The 21,431-nt window shown below is 38.6% G+C and overlaps 1 protein-coding gene across 5 annotated transcripts in view; it reads left to right on the top strand.

Moving 5' to 3' along the window:
- Window positions 1-21,431, top strand: part of LOC131688459 (neurabin-1) — a 277,301-nt gene that overhangs the window by 77,376 nt on the left and 178,494 nt on the right. For 4 of the 5 annotated variants that reach the window (XM_058972732.1, XM_058972734.1, XM_058972733.1 and 1 more), the window contains exon 2: window positions 10,635-11,159. The gene's annotated coding sequence lies outside the window, so the exon portion shown is untranslated. The remainder of the gene's footprint in view (window positions 1-10,634; window positions 11,160-21,431) is intronic. The other variant, XM_058972729.1, reaches the window with a different exon arrangement.

The following is a 21,431-nucleotide window of genomic DNA, read 5'->3' as shown; positions in this document are numbered from 1 at the left end:
ATACTCATATAGGTACAAACGCTCGGGGCCTTCGTGATAACACAAACATGGCCAAAAACGCGACCATGAAATTGCACTAATCCATACATACTTACGCCTGCGATTTCGCCTACATGAAAAAACCCCGTAGCATCTTTAAACTTCCAAACGCGGTCTCAAACATTAACCCACCACTCGCGCGATGATGAAACAGTCACGTCCGGAAGTCTTACCTCGGTCCTAGCAGTCTGGACTAAGTCTTCAGTTGAACCAATCAAAAAAGTGACGCTCATATTCACTAAACAACATGGTGACATGAACTGGAATTCTAGTGATATGGGGAAACTGACTCTCTTCTACCAGCTGTACCATGCACTAAAAGTTAAGCATCAGACTCACGGTTCGCGCGCGATCAAACAAGAATACACACTACATCATTATAAAATCGAAATTATACACGCGAAGTCACATACCCGTGACAAACAGTTAACATACAAATGTTTGAGCCCTTTCGTGACCATCCACGGTACATACACCCGCGATCTCGTAAACATGATAACATCCTGGTGATAAAGTGAATGTCTCTGCTCCTATAATATTTCAAACGCGGTCTCAAGCGTGAACCTAAAAACTTCCGCGGTCGCACGATCATAAATCGGAAACTTCCGGATGTTTCTATCCTTGATATCAGCAGACTAGGTCCATGCCTTTAATTGGATCAATTAAAAAAAGAAAGCTCTCATATCCACTGGACACCACATTACATGGCGACATGACCGAGAACTCTAGTGATATGGGGTAACTTACTCCCTGTCAGAATGTGAATTGTACACCGAAAACTATCAGAATGAAGGTCCGCGTGACCATCCAAGAACGCACGGTTACAAAATCCAGTCTTGTACACGAGAAGTCACATGAACGCGAGCACACGTGACAAACACGTTAGCATACGAACGCTTAAGCTCTTCGCGATTAACAACGCACACTTACGTTCGCGATCGCGCAAACTTAAAACCACCCCGGTAATAAGGAGGATATTTTAGCACTTACGAAGTTTCAAACGCTGTCTCAAAAGCGAACCTACAAACGTCCATTTTCGCGCGCTCATGAATCGGTCACGTCCGGAACCATTACTCTCTGTCCTAATAACTTGGGTCCATACATTCAGTAGGACCAATAAAAAATAAAGCACATATCCACTATACAACACGTTTCATGGAGACATCACCGGGAACTCTAGTGATATGGAAGATCTCACTCTCTTTTAGCATTTTAGCCGTACACCAAAACTAAAGTATTAGATTCACGGTTCGCATGCGATTATCCAAGAACACACGCGAATATGCGAAAGGCACACGGTTATAAAATAGAATTTATACACGAGAAGTTATATACACGTTAGCACACACGACATACAAACGCACACGCGATTGAACACGTTAACATACAAATGCTGAAGTCTTCGCGATGATACACGCGATTGCGAAGTCCCATAGCCCGCACATACCTGAATATCACATTCAGAATCACGGCTCGCTATAATTGGCCTAATGCAGTAGTGTTTTAGTGGGCGCCATTGCCTGTCTCGTCTGCAATTATAGCGTGTGTTTCTGACGGAGAACCCTTCCGAGAACCTAGCTCTACAGCTTCAGTAGGACAACTGTCGAAAAAATAGGTCGAAAACGTGTTCGGCAATCCTAGTAACCGCAGCAATATTCGCATGGACTCAAACACCATACAACCCCTTAAAAAGACCATACATATTAGACTGCCTAGAAAAATAATGAATTTTTGAAAACTCAATCGGCCCACCCCTAATTCGATTCCTAGTCCCATCAGGAATTCTTGTCTTGAGTCTAGCTACCGGACCAACGTGCCTGAAGTTTGTATGAGATTTTTGGACAATTTACATGGAGAAAACCCACTAACTCGCATTTTTACCGCTAGGTGGCACTGTATGCATCGTATTATCACTGTAAGTGAAAATAAGAAAGATAATTTAATTGTCTACAACTTTGTTGAAAACTGCTAGTCAATCCGGCTTTGTTAAAAGAATTTTTTAAATTTTAACGAAGTGATGTCTGAGTCAGTTTTCCATGGGGCCTAGCAGTGCAAGGTTGTGTATCAGTACTCGATTCCCACGAACTATACAATTTTGTGAAATAACCGTTAGGTTTAGCTCAAAAGTATGTTCAGAAGAATTATGCCACATAATACGAGTTATGTTTTGGTTGGAAAATTTTAGTTCCACCTGTAACCGCATAGAGGGCGCCAACACTAACTTTTCATAGAAGAGAGATAGAATATCCAGATGTTCGGGAGAATTATTGCAAAATGCCTGTTCTACAACTTTGTGGAAGACCCATCTCTTTCGGTTAAAAAGTTAGTATTGGTACCCTCTATGCGGTACAATGTGGAACTAAAATTTTCTAACCAAAACATGACTCCTATTATTTACTACAATTCTTCTGAACATACTATTGAGCTAAATCTAACGGTTATTTCACAAAAATTATTAGTTCGTGCAAATCGAGTACTGATGCACAACCATGCACTGCTAGGCCCCATGGAAAACTGACTTAGACATCACTTCGCTAAAAGTTTAATAACTTCTTTTAACAAAGCCGGATTGATTATCAATCTTCGAAAAAGTTGTAGACAATTAAATTATCTTTCTTATTTTCACTTACAGTGATAATACGATGCGAACAGTGCCATCTAGCGGCGAAAATGTGAGCTAGTGGCTTTTCTCCATGTAAATTGTCGAAAAATCTCATACAAACTGCAGACACGTTGGTCCGGTAGCTAGACTTGTCCGATTTGCTCAAATTTGTAACAAGTACTCCTGGTGGGACTAGAAATCGACTCAGGGGTGGGCCGATAGGGGTCATTTTTTCCTGTCACTCTAATACATATGGTCCATTTCAAATTTTACAATCATTAAAACCCCATAAAATGGTTTCAATAACCCATAGATACACCAAAATATGGCGATGGTGTTTTCATGGGTTCATCCCATTACAAACGCTATTAAATTACCATATAATGGAATAATATTTTGCCTTTCTCGTGTTTCATTTCAATTATTTTTTGCCGTTCTGTACATTATTGTCAAAATATCTATTGTCTTTCTCTAACCTATGATAGTATTTACGACTTGTGTACTATTATAGGTTAAAGAAAGACAATAGATATTGTGACAATCATGCATAGAATGGGAAAAAATATTCCATATAACCCTCACCGAACGAATATCTAATTTAGCTGTGGTTTCTCTTTTACTGTTACTTTGTCGGCGACACTCGAAAGTACACGGAAATATGCGAGCGACCGCACGATTATAGGAACGCGAAATCATAAACGCGCTAGCATACGTGACATACAAACGCTCAAGGATTAAAGATATTCGCACAATAAAATACAAATGCTCGAGTCTTTTGCGATAATACAAATTCGTTCGCAAAACAGGATCCTTCACGCATACCTACGCCCACGATCTTGGATGCATTTATACGTCTTGGCAATCAGATCAACGTGATAGCACATACGAATACATAAACGAGGTATCATGTGCCAATATACGCCCACTTTCGTGAATCTACTCATCTGGGAGCGCGCACTCTAAAATTTATATACACCAGACAACAAGTCTCAGGCCGCCATAGTTGGAGACTCCCTGTATTAACAACATGCGTGAATAAAAAAAATATTTTTCAAGTTTCAACTGTCTAGCTAAAAATTCTTTCCACATTCGCCGCTGAATGTGGGAGGACATCGCTACCGCCTCAATCAACTGAAGGAGCCGCGGAAAATCGTGTGTGCAGACGGCATATTTAGTGCTCCGCATCTTGTTCCAGAAATTTTTAAAATTGAATATTTTGAAAGGGGACGGGCATAGCGTAGTTGGTAAATCGATTGCCTAGTACGCAGCTCACCTGGGTTCGATTCCCAACTCCGCACATAGGTTTAGAGATTTTTCCAAAAGAAATTTCTCTAACCCGAAAAGAGGCGAATGAACTTAAGGTTAAAACCTCTATAAGCAAAGATAAAAAAAAATATTTTAAAAAAATCATGAATTGGAAATAGAAAAATTGAAAATAAAAAAATTAAAAATCGCTTTTAAAATACTGATTAATTTTAATAATAAAACACAATTATAATTAAAAAAAACTTTGTGTGAAAAAATTGATAAATACATATGTAAACACAAAACTTCAAGGATGCATCAACCAAATTTAAAAGGCCGGCATAGCGTAGTTGGTGTATCGATTACCTTTTACGCAGCTCGTTTGGGTTCAATTCCCAACCCCGCACAATAGGGTTAGAGATTTTTCTAAAGATATTTTTGTATCACAAAAAAAGAGGCGAATGTTAATGTTAAAACCTATATAATCGAAATAAAAAAATAACTTCAAGAACTCACAAGTTTTACAATCGTAGGATTTCAAAATTTGAAGATAGCAAGATTTGAAATTATAAAAATTAAATTCCTTAAAAATTCAAAAATCTGGAAGTTAAATATATATTTTTTATTCAAAAGTTTAAAAATAAAAAATATTTCAAAATTCAGAAGCTTAAAAATTTAAAAATGCGAAGAGTTAAATATTTAAGGATTCAAGAGTATGAAAATATAAGAATTTAAAATTTAGTGGGATTTTAAAATTCGCTAATTTAAAAGTTCAGGAAGTTTATAAATTTAAAAATCTAACCATTTTAAAATATTGAAATCAAAATATTAAAGCTTTAAAATTCAAAATTTTAAATGTTAAGGTTTAACAGAGAATGGGCAGAAATCGAAAACGAAAAAAGCAGTTTTTTACACACCGTGTGTTAGATCTTCATAAAAATCAATCAGCTTATGCAGAATGTTGTTACAGTATTGTTGATTGATTTTTATGAACACACATGGTGTGGAAAAACCTTTTTTTTTCGTTTTCAATTGTTGCCCATTCTCTGTTCAATCTTAAAGAATTAAAAACTCAGAGATTTAGATTCAATAATGAAAAATTTCAAAAATTTAAAGCATCAGAGAAAAAAGCATTTAAAAGCTCAAATATTTAAAAATTTAGGCGTTCAAAAATTTATGGATTTGAACATTTGAAAGTTTAGAAATTAGGAAATCCGAAATTTTTAAAAAATTGATATTTGAAAATGTAAAAATAAAAATATGTTAAAAATTAAGAATTTAAAAAAATATAGCTTGAAAAAAAAACAAAATTTAAAATAGTAAAGTATTTAAATAATAAAAAATTCAGAATTTTAAAAATTTAAGAGATTATGGCTTAAAAAATTTAATAATTTTGGAATTTAAAATTTAATGAATTTGGACGAATCTAGAATTTTTTAAATTCTGGTTTAAAGAGTAAAATATTTAAAAAATTCAAAAGCATTGAAATTCAAAGATTTTTAAATTTCAATTTTTTTTTCTTAAAATCGAAAACTGAAGATATAAGGATGTATAAATTTCGAATTTTTGAAAATTCAAAATCAAAAATTAAGCATTGAAGTTTACAAATTGCGAAATTTCAAAATGCTAACGTTTTAAAATATTAGATTTTTTAAATGTGTATATTTAAAAAGTTGAAAAAATATTTGGGGAATAGTTGAAACAACCAGAAGAGCCGGATCGAATAAACTATCTCAGTTTATAGTTATTTATGTTGAATTTCAGAACTTTTTGTAGTTTTACTGAATTTTAAATCGTTGCTGAAAACTATTTCGCTGATATTCAGCAACCATAATTTACTTTGCTGTTATATCAGTTTCGAAATTTACTGTTCACTCAGCTATTCCGGAAATTTTCGAGCTGAGTTAAGTCTGCATATTGGAAAATTGTTTAGATCCCTGTACAATTGTCGAATAATTTTGTACACTCAGTTTTTTTGCGTGGTTTTTTACGAGGTTTTTTACGCGGATTTTCCAATTAACGCTGTTTTTTACGCGGCTTTTCCAATTAACGCGGTTTTTTACGCGGATTTTCCAATTAACGGGGTTTTTGCAAAAATATTCTAAGTCCTTTTGAATGCAAAAGACTTAGACTTTTTTCTGAAAAAAAATTCTAAGTTCTTTTAAATGCAAAGAACTTTGGCAGTTTTTATTTTGTGCGGATTTCGCAATTAATATAACGAATTTCACTAAATCGGAAATCACCATCTTGGATTTAAAAATGGCGTCAAAAGTCAATTTTTGGAACCTACTCGTTAAGATTATTCCAAAAATACTAATATTGACTGGGTTATAGTGAATGTGGCTAACCCGGAAGTCGGAATTCTTGGAATTCAAAATGGCGTCAAACATGGATCATTGTCTCCTACTCTTCAAGACCATTCCGAAAACACCCATATTGATTGGGTTATATCGATTTCACTAAACCGGAAGTCGCCATCTTGGATTTCAAAATGGCGTCAAAATCAATTTCTGGCACCTACTCTTCAAGACCATTCCAAAAATACCCATATTGATTTGGATTTCGCTAAACCGGAAGTCGCCATCTTGGATTTCAAAATGGCGTCAAAAATCAATTTCTGGCACCTACTCTTCAAGACCATTCTAAAAATATCCATATTGATTTGGTTATAGCGGATTTCGCTTAACCGGAAGTCGCCATCTTGGATTTCAAAATGGCGTCAAAAATCGCATTAATTGCGAAATCCGTGCAAAAAAAACTTCCAAAAATATTCTAAGTCTTTTTTTTTACGCGGATTTTCTAATTAACGCGTTTTTTACGCGGATTTTCCAATTAACGTGGTTTTTTGCGCGGATTTTCCAATTAACGCGGTTTTTCACGCGGATTTTCCAATCAACGCGGTTTTTCACGCGGATTTTCCAATCAACGCGGTTTTTTACGCGGTACGTATCCCCCGCGTAAAAAAACCTGGGTGTATGTTAATATAATGTAATGGACTTATTTTGATTAAACATGCAGTTTAAAATGTAAGAAATGATCAGCCATTTGTGTCATCCATAAAAAAATTCGCCACACTGTTTCAAATTGCGAAAATCCGCAGATTTGCGGAAAAAATTATTCATATCGAATATATAAAAGCGCGATCTCAAGTACGATTATACTAACTCCCGTTCCCATGCGATTATAAATCGGACACGTACGGAAGCCCCTACCTTTGGTCCTAGCAGCCTGGGTCCAGGACTCCAATGTTCGTCTCAAATAAAAATCATATACTGTAGAAGTCTCAGGACGCCATGGCCGGATACTCTAGTTATATGGGGGAACTTCACGTCTGAACCGCGCACTCAAAACCACTTGTCACGCCAACATTCAACAGCTCACACGAATTTGCAAGCGTTTAACCATGTAATCAAAAGATTTGTTGCACACCCCCTTGCATACCATTAACATACAATCGCTCGAGCTCTGCGCGATTGTACGACTCTGATCACAAACGCGAAAACTCTCAAAGAAAAGAAGTAAGCACAGCTTTTATTATTGAATAAATACAGAGCTTTCTTTAAACGCCAGTACTTGTAAGAAAAATTAAGGTGATTAACCCTTTCATGCCCAACTTTTTTCCAGTGCATGTAGGGTTACAAAACTTTTTTTCCTTGAAAACGGTTGGGTCAAGAATCACGACAAGCCTATTTTCGTAAAGATAGGTGCTTCCATGGTAGTGCTAGAAGCTGGTTAATGTTTACCTTCTAATGCTCAATACAATTCTCCTAGAATAATTACAATAGTCCAATTACATAGAAAACCTAGCCAACGACAGTCTAAATTGATAAGTTTTAACAGTTTTCAATAATATTGCACCATAATGAAGGTATATGAGAAAATCATTTTCCGTCGTCAACGTACACTGGCAGCACTGGTCCATCGGAATCCAATCAGACTGATTGCAATAACTTCAGTTCTAGAGCTGATCCTTGTAGCTGTTAGTACTCAAATTAAAGGCAATAATCACATTAATAAGCCTTACTTGTTTTTGTGAGCAAATCTCGTCTCAATCAAAAGTTACAGCTGTTTAAAAACGTTGTTGTCCACAAACAACATGGGCACGAATGGGTTAAGATGCGCAATTAAATTTTATGAAACTCTGCTGAAGACACCTAAGCAAAGCCAAAGCATTTTAACCGTCTTTTTGGTCCAACTGAGTGACAGTGTCAAATACAATACAAGTGTAACCCCTACTCCAAGCGAGGGGACATCCGTCTGTTGGCGAAGGCACCCTGTACATTAGGGTGGGACAAAAAATAGATTCCAACTCCGAGCAACTTTTTGGGTACCATTTGGGTCCTAGAATATCTGTGCAAATTCTTAGCTCGATCCTTCAAACTATATTTTTGCTCCCACTGTTTAAAGTTTACATGGGATTTTATATGGGAAAACTAACTTTCACAAAATAATTCCTCCAGGAGTCGCCCATTGCTTCCTAAAAATAAACCGTTATGTGGCTTTTATAGGAAATTTAACAAGGAATCAAAGTCTTGAGAACTACGAAACGATCTGATGCTTGAGAAAAAAGTTATTAAACTGAAACCACTTGATGCTCTAACGATTGATAATATATTCATTTTTTCTAGCACCACTGCTGTTTGTTGTCCAATTATATGCAATTTTGTTTGATCTTCTCTAAATGTGTCTAAATCATTTATCTATACTGTTTGGCCACTTCGCAAGAGTTTTGAGGGATAAATTGAGTCTTATTTTGTACATAATAAGATGAAGTTAAAGATGTTGTATATAATTCGACCGTCAGCAGCAGTGATGCTATGAAAAGTAAAATTTTCATTGATCTTCAGGGCATCAATCGGATTTTGCTTAATAACTTTTTCCACAAGCATCAGATCGTTTCGTGGTCTTCTAGACTTTGTTTCCTTGGCAAATTTCCTGTAAAAATCAGATATCTATTTATTTTTAGAAGGTAACGGGCGACTCTTGGAAGAATTAATTGGTAAAAGACGTTTTCCCCATACAAAATCCCATGTAAACTTTAAACCGTGGGCGCAAAAATATAATTTCACCGATCGAACTAAAAATTTGCAGAGTTGTTCTGGGAGCCAAATGGGACCTAAAAAGTTACTCGGAGCGAAATTTTATTTTTTTCATATAACCATGTCCCACTCTACTGTACATATAGGGCGTTGGATCTACATTCACCCTACTCCTATTACCACGCTATTTATTCGAAGCCGTTGTTGGTTAGGCCAAGCTGAAGCGGAAAGCGAGCGTCGGTAGAGCACTTTGCTATGACAGGAAGCATGCCAGCGGCCTTGGCTCAAATTGAAGGGTGAGAATTGGAGCACTTGATTCACATTTTCTTTTCGATCCAATGCAACTATTTAACAATTTACTTACACGGTTAAATAAAACAACCTGCAGAATAAGTTCTTTTAACTTACTTTTGAGTTGTGCGTCGCTTTCGCACTTATTAGTGTTGTCAAAAACAAAAAGAGAGATTCGACTCAGTCGAGGTCTTCCGTGGAGGAAGGTACTTTTGAGTTGTTTGGGGTGAACTCAAAATTAGGTAAATTCAACTTCAATTTGAGTATAAAAAACCTATCAATGAGTTGTAATTTTTGCCGTGGTTATATGGAAACTACCTTCAACACGGTTTACCTAATTTTAAGGTTTTTTTTTTAAGTTCCCCCACGATACCACGAGATTGAGTCAAAGGAACTCAATTTTAGGTAGTTTTTCGTTTCCGTGTATGATTGAATCAATGTTATTGATACCAATTTAGTAATTAGCTAAATTGTTTGAAAGTAGGGACAAAATGGGCAAATCACCCTATGGCAAAATAATGTCCTTTGGAGAAACGTGAAGGGTGAATACTTAACATTTGAATCAGCGAAGTTGATTTCAATTGAATTCTATAGTTGACTTTGAAAAGTCAGTGAAGCTTCCCTTCCTTCAGGACAACAGACAACGCGAATGTCATACACACATCAGGTAGAAGTTTCCTACACTATAAACAGCTCGGAAAAGAGCCGCTGACATCTCTGGGAAGGCACACAGCATACATCTAGTACCCGGTCATGCATTCAACGCTACTGGAATGACTGTTGTCGGGGCTACCGATGAACTGCAAAAAGGAAGTTCCATTCATGCGCCGCCGCGGCACTATGGCTTCAAAGTGGGTCATCAAGTATTCATGACCGGATGGTTTACTGCAGTTCGCAGAACCGGAATGGAGAGTTGTTTTCAATCGCAAGTGGTTTTGTTTGCCTAGGAGGCCAATCAACAGTATAATGGCAAAAGGATTGTTCAATAGAATCACTAGCCGGAAAGTTGTGCACAATTTGAATCACCCGGCAGGTTAACAAATAATGAATAAAATAATAACTGGAATTTATTAAAACGGATGCAGAATTAGGCGCAGCTAATGTGCACTGAAGTCTTTTTCAGTTGTTACCACGTTAAATTTCACTATGCATACTGTATTGATTCCTTTTTTAACGTGAAAAAGTTGTGTTTTGTTACATCAACCATCTATTCGAATGTATTACCCTTTAGAAGTATTATTCAATGTTCAACCCCTTAGAAATAATGTTCAATGTTCACCGTCATAAGCATGTAGCGAATTATTAACTGCTAAAGCAAGTGTGAACAATATAGGGAGGGAATTAGCACAAATGATGCGAGAAATAGGTCGAACATTTTTTAATCAAACATTTTCCCCCTTTTTTCTATTTATTCGCAGAAGCAAACCGGCACCAGCAAGTGTGAGGAGTGAATTTTTATACCAGGACTGACAGCCCCAGTGCGTGTTTCGTTACAGCAGTGTGCAAAAAAAATATTAAGCCGAAACGAAAATGTAAATAGTAGGCGGCTTTGTTTTGCAAAGTGAAGAGCAGTTCCAGTTGTGTCGAAAGAAGTAAACAAAAGGAAGCCCCAGTGTGAAACCGTGCGCATGTGAATTGTGAACGCAGCAAGTGTGTTGTGTTTTTTTTTCTCTTCTGGGTTTTCCCAACCAGATGGTGCAGCTGTTGCTGCCTGGCTACCACCGGTGCAGTAGTGGGCTATTGTCAGTGTGACGAACGACACCAGGAAATATTATGGCGGTAATCACGATGACGTCCCCGTAGAGGCGGTGTGTTGTTGTGTATTGAAGAGCTTGATAGGAACGAGAAAAAAGGAAGAAAAAGGCACTCCGGTGAGCAAGTGGAGCTAACATCAGCTAACTCCATTTCGCGGCTATTGTCCATCAGTTTCTTCATTTTGTGAGGTAGGTGAACCTAATTTCTATCACTTATTAAAAATCCAGACCAGGGTTTAAAAGGTTTGGCGATGAAATGAAACGTAATTCAGTTTGGATTGAGTAACGATTGGGTAATGCGTGTGAAATCTTCTTTTTTTTCCCTTTCTTATATAGAAAGGTTATGCAATCACCCTAAAAATCGGCAACCTAATCCCGGCCCGGAGGGCCGAATGTCACATGCCATGCGACTCAGCTCGCCGAGATCGGAAAATGTTTGTGTGTGTGTGCGTATGTATGTATGTGTGTGTGCGTATGTGTGTATTTGGAAAAAAAATGTCACCTCTGTTTCTCAGAGATGGCTGGACCGATTTGCACAAACCCGGTCTCAAATGAAAGGTACAACCTTCCCATCGGCTGCTAATTTTTTTGTTGATTGGACTGCTGGTTCCGGAATTACCGGTTGAAGAGTGCGACCACACAGCAAATTCCAATATAAACTGAAAGGAAAAATTCTCACAGGGGGAGTAGAGGAAAATTTTCAAATCGAATTTGTATTTTTGATGCCAAATATCTTTAAAAATCATAAAACGTCGAGATTTGATGTAGGGGAGCCCGGGACTAGTTGGCGGTTGGGGTAAGTTGGCGGAACCCTCTTTTCTCCGTTTCTATTAGACATAAAGCGCTGTCTCTCGTTGTGTACCTCAAGTAATGTGAAATGCATTATCCAATGTGTTTTTGTTGTGAAACATTATGTTTTGTAGAAGCTGTGGGCGATATTGTGTTTTTGAGCATACTTTGATTTTTTTTTAATTTTAAACATTTTGTGATATTTAAAGTGGTTTTCAATCTATTCCCCGAACGATTATATTTTTCGATAGTGCTTGAAAAGAGCTTTCAGCATCCGTATAGATATTATACCTAGTCATACCCAAAAGTAATTTTTTAATTCCTTTTTTTATAAAATATGCGGTTGGGATAAGTTGGCGGTAACGCACACGGGGCAACTTGCGGTACTATTTATAGTGCAAAAATAGTCATCATATATTTTTATTTCTGGAATTCACTCCAAAGTAAGCGAAACTTTTTCTTGTGTCTCCCGTCAATGCAGGGGGCAATTATTTCAGCCAATCGCCCGAAGAATTTCGAAAATTTGCTTTTGAATATGGAGTACGCGTCGAAGTCAAAATGACGGCGTATTGAGACTGAAATATAATAAAAAGTGTCCAATACTATACAGTTTTATTGAAAAGACAATCGGCACATTTCATATGGACCACTTATGTAATTGTATTTCCATTGGATTGCTTATTTTCTGACACTCCGCCAACTTACCACATACATACCGCCAACTTACCCCGAGGCCGGGGTAAGTTGGCGGCTTTTCCGCGTCACACATTTTTGTCCCTAGAAATGAAGACAACGTATCAAACAATTTAATAAAATTCAGAGATGTTGCAAACAGTCTACCCTTTCATGCAACGTGTTCTATTTAGCAAGATCTACCAAAATCAAAGCGGTAAAAAATGAAAACTGAAAACACCGCCAACTAGCCCCAGTCTCCCCTAATATCGAAAACAAATTTTTTGGCGAAAATTGACTTTTTTGAACTTTGGCGCCTTTTTGCCTTTCTCATATAGAAAGGTTATGCAATCACTCTAAAAATCGTCAATCTAATCCCGGCCGATTTTTTTACTTTTTTAGGCGTAGGTAGGAGTATCCAGTGAGGGGTTGCTACTTTAAAATTGAAACTAGTTTAAAATTTCTTAACAAGTTGAATATTTTCGGCAGGGTCCGGACCCCCCGGATCCTCTTCCTTGATTTAAGCGATGTTTCAATGTCGACACATAGCATCTCAAGATCGTGGCTGTCGATCCATTGTATGACTGTGCAAATCGTACTAAATGTGTAATATACATTTCCAGCATTGTATTGGACATAACCAGCCATGGAATCGTAGTTTGGACAAATGAGAAAGGCACAATTACACCACTAGGTGGATTAAAACAGGTTTTTTTTATTCAATTAGTTTTTTTGATAAGGTGCGTTTGCGTTAGCTTGAATGTGCCATTTTTGCAATTTGAATTTCTTAAATCTAGAGGATTAGACATCTAATTATCATCAATTTTTTATAATGAAGCTAAAGAAATTTTACAGTTAACTTATACAAGAGGGGATAATATAATATTCGTAAGATTATTGTGTTTTTATATTAATGTACTTTAGGATTTTTAGCAGGAAGATTATTGGAGCAATTAATTATTAACTAAGCAGAACATTTTTCAATCATAATTAAATTAGGAATAACTAGAGGGAGTGGTTAAATTTTAGTAAGATTAGGGGGGAGGTTAACGAGTTTATATATAGAGCAACTAAAAGTGAGGGTGGACAAAGTTGACAGGGTGAGAAAGATATTTCCAGTTTCCGGCACCGGGAATCAACGGTAAGGATTACAGACTCGGATGGTCTTCATCAGGAAGTATCATGTATTGGGACGCCGGGCTGTCTTCCTCGACCCGGCAGGGGTTCCTCCAAACGTAGTACGGTTCAGAATCGGATCGGCAGCACACCGCGTTACGCGTGTGGTGTTTGTGCTGCAGGTCCGGTGTTTGTTGGTTCCGTCGACAGATATGTTTCGTGTCAGCTTGAAGTCGCATCAAACCATCGTTGGTGTACGGTAAAAGCGGAAGAGGGTACGTCTGAGAATGATAAGAAAAAATAATGGGGATAGTTAAATCTGTATATTGACGGGTTTTAGAAAGCTGTATACGAGGGACATTTAGAGCAGATCGCGACTTGCCAGTACATCTCAAACCGGGATATTGGGTGATCTTCCTCGAGCCCGAAGGGAATCCAATAGTTGCGCTCGGACAGAACAGTAATGGATGCATGCCCAGACAATATGTTCGATATCGTGGCAACCGTCGCTACAAGCGCAGATACCGCTATTCCCGAGCCTAATAAGTTGCACGGATGAAGTCCTGACCCACATCCATTCCTCTGATCCAAGGTTACGTTGATACTTTCGGGATGATAGAGTGTACCCACCGTCCCAACTCTCCATTGCTCTACTTTCAAGCGTCCTCTGGCGAGAGATATTTTAAAATTCATTGAAGCAGATGTAACCTTCTAAAGCGCCCGCCTTAGCAAAAAAAGTCCGCTTCTTCATTATCTGGGATGGAGCAATGCGAGGAAACCCAAACTAGGGTAATCTTGTACGATCTTACAGACAAAGCACGCAGGAACTCCCATATATTCCCCAAAAAATATGGAATGTGCTTTCTGGGATTGATTGAACGGAGAGCTTTTATTGAGCTGAGGCTACCCGAGACAATAAAATAATGATCGCTGAGCAAAGTATCAATAATCCCAAGGGTATACTGAATAGCAGCAAATTCTGCGGCGTAAACTGAGGCAGGATCATTGAGTTTGAATGAGGCTGCGAGATTTTGATTGACTTGCACTGATTCGGTTTCGTAAGCGCCGGGCCATGCCCCAAAGAGTGCTCATCGATGTTTCTCTTGTTAGACCGTCAACGAACCGGCGCTAGTAACTACGTTTCTTGGCTTTCAGAAAACTCTTCATTCGCGTTTTTAATATCCCGTACTGTACTGTCCTGGAAGGCCTTATACGCGGCGGCCTTCTCCGCGTACATGTCTGAGCACTCGTTGCCCAACCGCGTATTAGGGGAGCGTCTTTGGATGTTCGCGCCCGGTAGTTGTTTCGTTTGAGATAGGAGGTGTCGGTGTCGAGTATCATGTCGCAAAAAAATTTGTATTATTCCTCCGGAGGAAGTACCTGTATCGAGTTGGTAGTTTTTCGCAGCATGGCTCTTCCAATCAATGTTTTGTGTTAGGTCATACGTAACATTGATTGATTCCAATGGTCTTGAGCTATTGGTCATCAAGACTACGGTCGGAGATGGTCGCTACCGTGGGGATCAGCGATTACCTCGAGCGAACTCGAGCAGAGGGATAAATCTAATGCACTTGGGCGCGCTGGTGGGGAGGAATCCGTGTCATTTCACCCGTGTTTTTTCTGGACATACAACAACGCGAAAAGTTGCTGTTTCTTGCGTATGTTTAGATATATTTTGGATCTTATGGTAAAATTCTAGGAATGACACAGAATGACAGTTCTAAAGACGATCTACCAAAATTCCTCTCCGTGGAAAATTTTGACGGTGAAAATCCTGCAATCGAGAATTGTCATCTGAGACTGAGTGAATCAGTTTGAAATTTCTCTTGCAATCATTTACACTGCTTTAAAAAATTTTAAACGCCCTTTAAATTTTACGTGTTGTCCCTGCGCAACTACGTTCAAACTGGTTCTACTATTCAGAGTTAAGCTTTGATACTTTGCGATAATACTCTCAGGGAATATAACTATTAATTACATAAGAAAAATGGATAAACAAACGATAAATCTATCATAAATTCTCGGCAGCCAGCTGCTCAGAGCAATAAACACATGATAACACTTTCCAAGAGGTGCATAGATCGTATCACTGATCAAGGTGAATCCAGATTTGTGAGACTCTTTACCTCGTCCTACTAACAAAAACTCCTTCCCGTGGCAAACGTGGAGATGCAGAGGTATACACGGTCTCCATAACATCGTTCGTTACACTAACATTTTTTTCCTTCTCCGATGACTGTAAGACAAAATGCTAATACTAATGCGAAAAATAATGATTGATCGATCTTTGTTTTGTCCTAAATCTTTGAAAAGCTTGAAATAAATCTGAACGCCTCACATTTAATTTTTATTTGAACATGGTAATGTGCTTCTTGTTAATTTCACATTTTACACAAAAAAAAAATCGAAAAGTCTACATAGACTTTTGGGGAGGGGTGGGGGGGTTTGGTAAAAGTCTACTTAAGTCTACCAAAGATTCGGTTTACGTGGTTTATGAATGGTCCCTTACTGCAGGTAGAAAAGCTAACACCAAACTTTTAATAGGATCAGTTATATTGAAAGTTTTTATTATGCAGTTCACAATGTCCGAGAGCTTGATAATTCCAGTGCCGCGATTATCCTCGAACTGAAACAAAGGAACACTTGAGGTTTTTGATGTTGCGGGAAGTGCTGGGAACTCTTTATCTGAGTTTAATCCTCTGAGACCAGGAGCTACTTGCTTCGGTTTAGGTTCCTCCTCTTCCTATAGCTTCTAGGCATCCTAGTAGATGTACCCTCTTGTGGGACATCAGCTTCTCTCTTGTTAGGAGGCAAGCGAGCATAGCGATTCGTTGAGGATGGTGACGTAGCTTTCTTTAAAATTTCTGCGAAAAAACGCTCAGAACATACCGCAAGGGAACGTTTTAGTTTATTCCCTCGTAATTTGCACGCGGGACAAGCGAGATCTCATGCAGCATTTCTGCCCAGTAATGAAAACTGTTTCAGCATTATTACTGCACTAATCATCCACATGGTTCGCCCCGCATTTTTCACAGTGGGCCTTATTGCTACAATGGGTGGCTGTGTGACCCAATTGCTTACAGTTAGTGCAATTCATGATCCGCAATACAAACAGACGGAAGGCAAACGAATGTAGTTCGGTTAGGCAGTTTCTGCGAAGATCACTCAATAGGAATTTAATTGTGGGTATGTTTTCTTAGCATACCCCGCGGCTAATACTGATGTTAGCGGTCTCTAAAACAGCCAATCCCGTACTGCAGCAGATCCTCGCATGTCAAACTCTCATCGTTGACGACGCCTTCAGATTATACCCTTTCAGCCGGAATATACACGTAATAGTCCTGCGTAAACCATTCCCAGCAAGCAATATCGTTTGTCTGCTTTGAATTAGTCAACACGACTCTGACCTTGTCTGAGCGGACCTTTGTTACTTCGGTACAGCCGAGAACCGTTCCGTGAGGTCTTTCGAAACCTGTAAGAGATTCAGCGATTTTGTTTTGGCCGAAAGAAGACCAAAGAGAGTTCGGTCGAGAGGTCTGGATATTGTTGGGGTTGGGGGGGAGCCTTAGGGTCGATTCGACCTCCGTCCGGGAACACCGTCAACGCACGGGGTAAGCATCCGCGTAGACGGGAAAAAGCAGTAAATGTGTCAAAGAAGGTAGATATTTATCTGTATATTTGTTTCCCACGATGCACCAGTCCAGCTTATATAGCTGGCTATTGTTCCATCCTCACTGTGCGAAGAAAAGGCTGCGGAATGCGGTTTTAAAAAATAAAACAAAGCGAAACCGAGACAAAGCGTATAATCACACACTTCACCGAGATTAAATAACACCCGAACTGGCTAAGAGTCACAGTACGAATGATTTCAACGATTCTGTTAGACTGATGTATAACTTTTGGCTCCTAGTAGCAGAAGGCAAAAATTCTTTACTCTCCCTTCGGTCATGCTTATAACCTGCCTAGCAGTCTTGTTTTCAGTTCAAAGTTTATAACTGATTCGCTCTAGAATGCGAATTTCGTCTCTTTCAGTGCCGAAATGTTCTCTTCCACTGTTCTTTGAAACAGTTATATTTCAAAGTACAACTACGCAGTAATTTGACCAAATAATTTGCGTTTTCGCCACGAGTCAACTACCAAACCCATCGTAATTTCGTGATGTTGATCCAGATGCATAAATAAATACCCGAACCATTATTTAAATATGCAATATTATGATATATAATACCCAATATCATGTTTTACCATGATCGGCAGCGACGGAACATAGATCTACTGAATAGTTACAACTAGAAGTCAATTACACACCTCACCGCTAAACCTAGCGCCTGGTCACTTTCGCTACACCTTTCACGCCGATCGGAACAGGTCTCCAAATCAGGCAAACAGGTTTCCAAATTAATTGTATGCATCAAAACAAAATCGAAGCTCGGCCAAAACCGGTCCCTGCCTCCATATCGTATCTGGCATCGAATGAGCTTTGGTCGAACAAAAAAACGAAAGTCACATTCACGATTTCCGTTTTGGAATGCTACAAGACGCGAGCAATAGCTAAATACAACAAAAAAACAAACAGGAACCGCGAAGAAATTGTCACCCAACGCGCTTCGGTGCGGTAGGGTGATTATACCTGTTTTAATCCTATTAGGCGGGGTGACAGTGCCACATTATTTCATTCAATGCGCTCGGTCTTCAGTTGATGGACTATCCTAGTAGGTAAAGACGTAGGGATAAATCACTGGTCTCATAAGTTGCTCGTCGTATGTTCGAGGCCCAGCCAGAAATGATTCTTAGTGATCAGTGGAATCGTATGCCTAGCCATGCTATTATGCTGCCCACTTAGACTTGTCAGACAAACGTCCAAAGCGACCAACGGAGCGGTTTGGACCGTGGTCGCGCTGCCAAAAATTTCTTCGAAAAACAGCAACATTCTTTTCGAACTTTCTTCCTTTTCTTGCCTCTCGCGGTGCCAGTTCAATGGTACCTACGACAAGGTGTAGTTTTAAACAACTGAACCAATGTGGTTGGTATTCGGTCAGCTCGTCACGATTTTGCCTTAATTTAAAAGTGTGAATTTGCAAGCCTCATTCAAGTGAAAGTATCATTAGGAAAAAAATTATAAACACAATGACTAATATTGAGTTAGATTTGTTTTTTTTGTATGAAAATCATAGGTAAGTTACCTCTGATGACGCAGCAACCTACGGAGGTACTAAATATGAGTTTACACTGATAAGAGAACCAACCTCGAAACTTGTCACAAACAGAACAGTTACAGGTTCATTGCTAATTCCAATTAACCGTTATCACAATTTTAATCTGATAACGCTTTACGCTTTTCATACTAGGTTGAACCGTCTTCTTCGCCACCGATTGCTAATTGACCACCATTGACAACATTTTAGACAAAACAATCGTTTGTGTTTTGAGGAAGAGGACAAACAACACTTAAATTAGGATGGAATTACCGAACTTTTTTACAACACTCTATTCGATGTGTAATATCATGGAAGAGGAAAACTGACAAATCTTAGCTCTGTGGTCATAATTTCATTTATCGACGCACGGTGAATAAATTAATTCGTAATTTGCTAAAAAAGAAAATAAATGTTTCACCAAACCCGTCCAATAGTACCACCACCATTCAGCGACAATTTTTTTTTCTAGGAGGTAAGGTTCAAAAACCTGTGCGGTTTATGTGATTTGTTTGTACACCGAGCCAAGTTGTAGTGAGTTTATGCTGTCTAGTCTAGAGAGGTGCTCTTATGCATTATAATTGTAGAAAGGCTTAAAATTAGTACTTGGAAAAACTGCTTCATTGCCCTTCTATCATCGGCAATCTACTATACTATAATAGATACCACTTAAATAATAAATTCCATCACCCAGCACCACCCTACCATAAGCGTTCTCGATCCGAAACGCCTCTGGGAATATTTTTTCCCCTGCTTCTTCGGTGGAGCATAAATTAAAATCGTAAGCCGTCTGACCTGACCGAACTGTGCGATAGTTTGCTAAAGGGGTAAAACTGAGCAGCGACTTTAGATGAAGCCGCAAAATGAACCGGTTTCGGGAGCTTTTCCAAGTTTGCGCCGGTAGAATACAGGATCGTTTGGGCGCAACGGTAACCGCAGTGAAAACAACCGTGGCTTTGAATAGTAGTGTTTTAGTTTGGATCGGTGCCAGCGTTTGTACGCTTTGTGAAATGTCTAATGCTGGGTGTTATTTTCTACCTGGGAAACCGAATATTTAACCGAATATTTAGCCGTCGTCGTCGTCGAAAGAATAAATTATTTAATCCGTAGTTTTGAAAATGACAATATCTGCAGAATCCGTTTGGCGTTATTTATTTGGATAAAATATCTGGTGTTACTTTTTTGGATTTTGTGAAACAAAATTGATTTTCGTACAGAGTGGAGCTACATATAACAAAAATTGTTCAAAGAAAAAAGAGACGGAAGTACTAGCTTAGAAGATAGACGTATCAGACATTTTCGTATTTTTACTAAATTGAAAACTAATAAAGATCAAATCCTGGAAACTAATTTTGCTTTCAATGATAATTTTCTGGGTGCTAAATGATATCGAACTTCAGAAACTTACTCATATAAATAATGTAGATCAATTCTACAGATCACAACACATGTTTGCATCTGCTAAGGGGCCATCCATTTACCAATGATGATTGTCTAATATAGTGGTTTTCAACCAGGGGTGAATTCACCCCCAGGGGTGAATTAGACTAATGTAGGGGGTGAATTATGCGGGGTAAATTTTAGCTTGTTACTTTAACATTCCTGTAGGAAACCTTTACATATTAGCTCAGTGAGTTGACAATATAAATGCTTCTTGAGAGAGTTATGGAACCGAGTTGAAATACTATACCGTTCATTCAATTGAAAATCATTTTTTTCTTTTCTGACAGGGTGGTTAGCAATTTTCACCAAAGGGGTACACGTTATGGATCAATATTCGGAAAGGGGTACATGGAACGAAAAGGTTGAAAACCACTGGTCTAATATATTCTTGATAGTCACATTGTTAGCGTTTCAGTTAAAACTCGGCCAACAGCCCCGATTGATTGTTAGAATAGAAAGTTCATCTGAGTCGTAGTAGTTAATTCCATTTTCGTTCCAGGTGTAGGGTACTGAATAATACACCGGAAAATTACTGATTTCTTAAAATGATTTAATATATAGTACTCCGATCGGTAATGGATAGAGTAGCATAAATTAATTTTCCGCCTAAAATACAGCTACTGTAAATCAATCCCACCTGTAGAAAAGGTTCCATAGCTTTGGTCCAAGATCCGTATTTCCATTAAGGAAAAATTCTATGTTGCCAAACTACTTAAATGCCTCGCACGTGCATACCTGCAAATAGTGCTGTCGCATGTATTATGCGACCTAATAACTCACGATATTTATGCTGATGATAACAAAGACGACGGAATATGCGCCTTACAATTAGGCCGATGACAAGCTGAAGCGGAAAGCGAAGCGTTTGCGAACGCGTCCATAGTGTTTTGCCGCGTTCGCCCCGCTTTTACTATGACAGTATTACGCGTTCTACATGCACACGCCAAAGAGATAGGTCAAACGCATTCGCTTCGCTTACCGCTACCGCATCGCAAATCGCGTAAGCATGTCATCGGCCTTAGAGGTGTGCGCCGTCGCGACGCGCCGCCGGTTTCACGTAAAAATTGTGTGTCGATATTTTTATGTGCACTCGGCGGCGCAGCGCACACCTCTACTTATAATGAATCATAACCTTCTGACAATTGGGTTGTATCATGCTATGGCTGAAATGGGTTTCCACTCACAAGCGGCAGCTATACAAAGGCCCATCATGCATTTTTGGGGTAGCTTAGATATCAATTGGAGA

This window comes from Topomyia yanbarensis, chromosome 3 (assembly GCF_030247195.1).
Source record: "Topomyia yanbarensis strain Yona2022 chromosome 3, ASM3024719v1, whole genome shotgun sequence".
Classification (NCBI taxonomy): Eukaryota; Metazoa; Arthropoda; class Insecta; order Diptera; family Culicidae; genus Topomyia; species Topomyia yanbarensis.
This window is presented reverse-complemented; position numbering and strand designations above follow the sequence as displayed.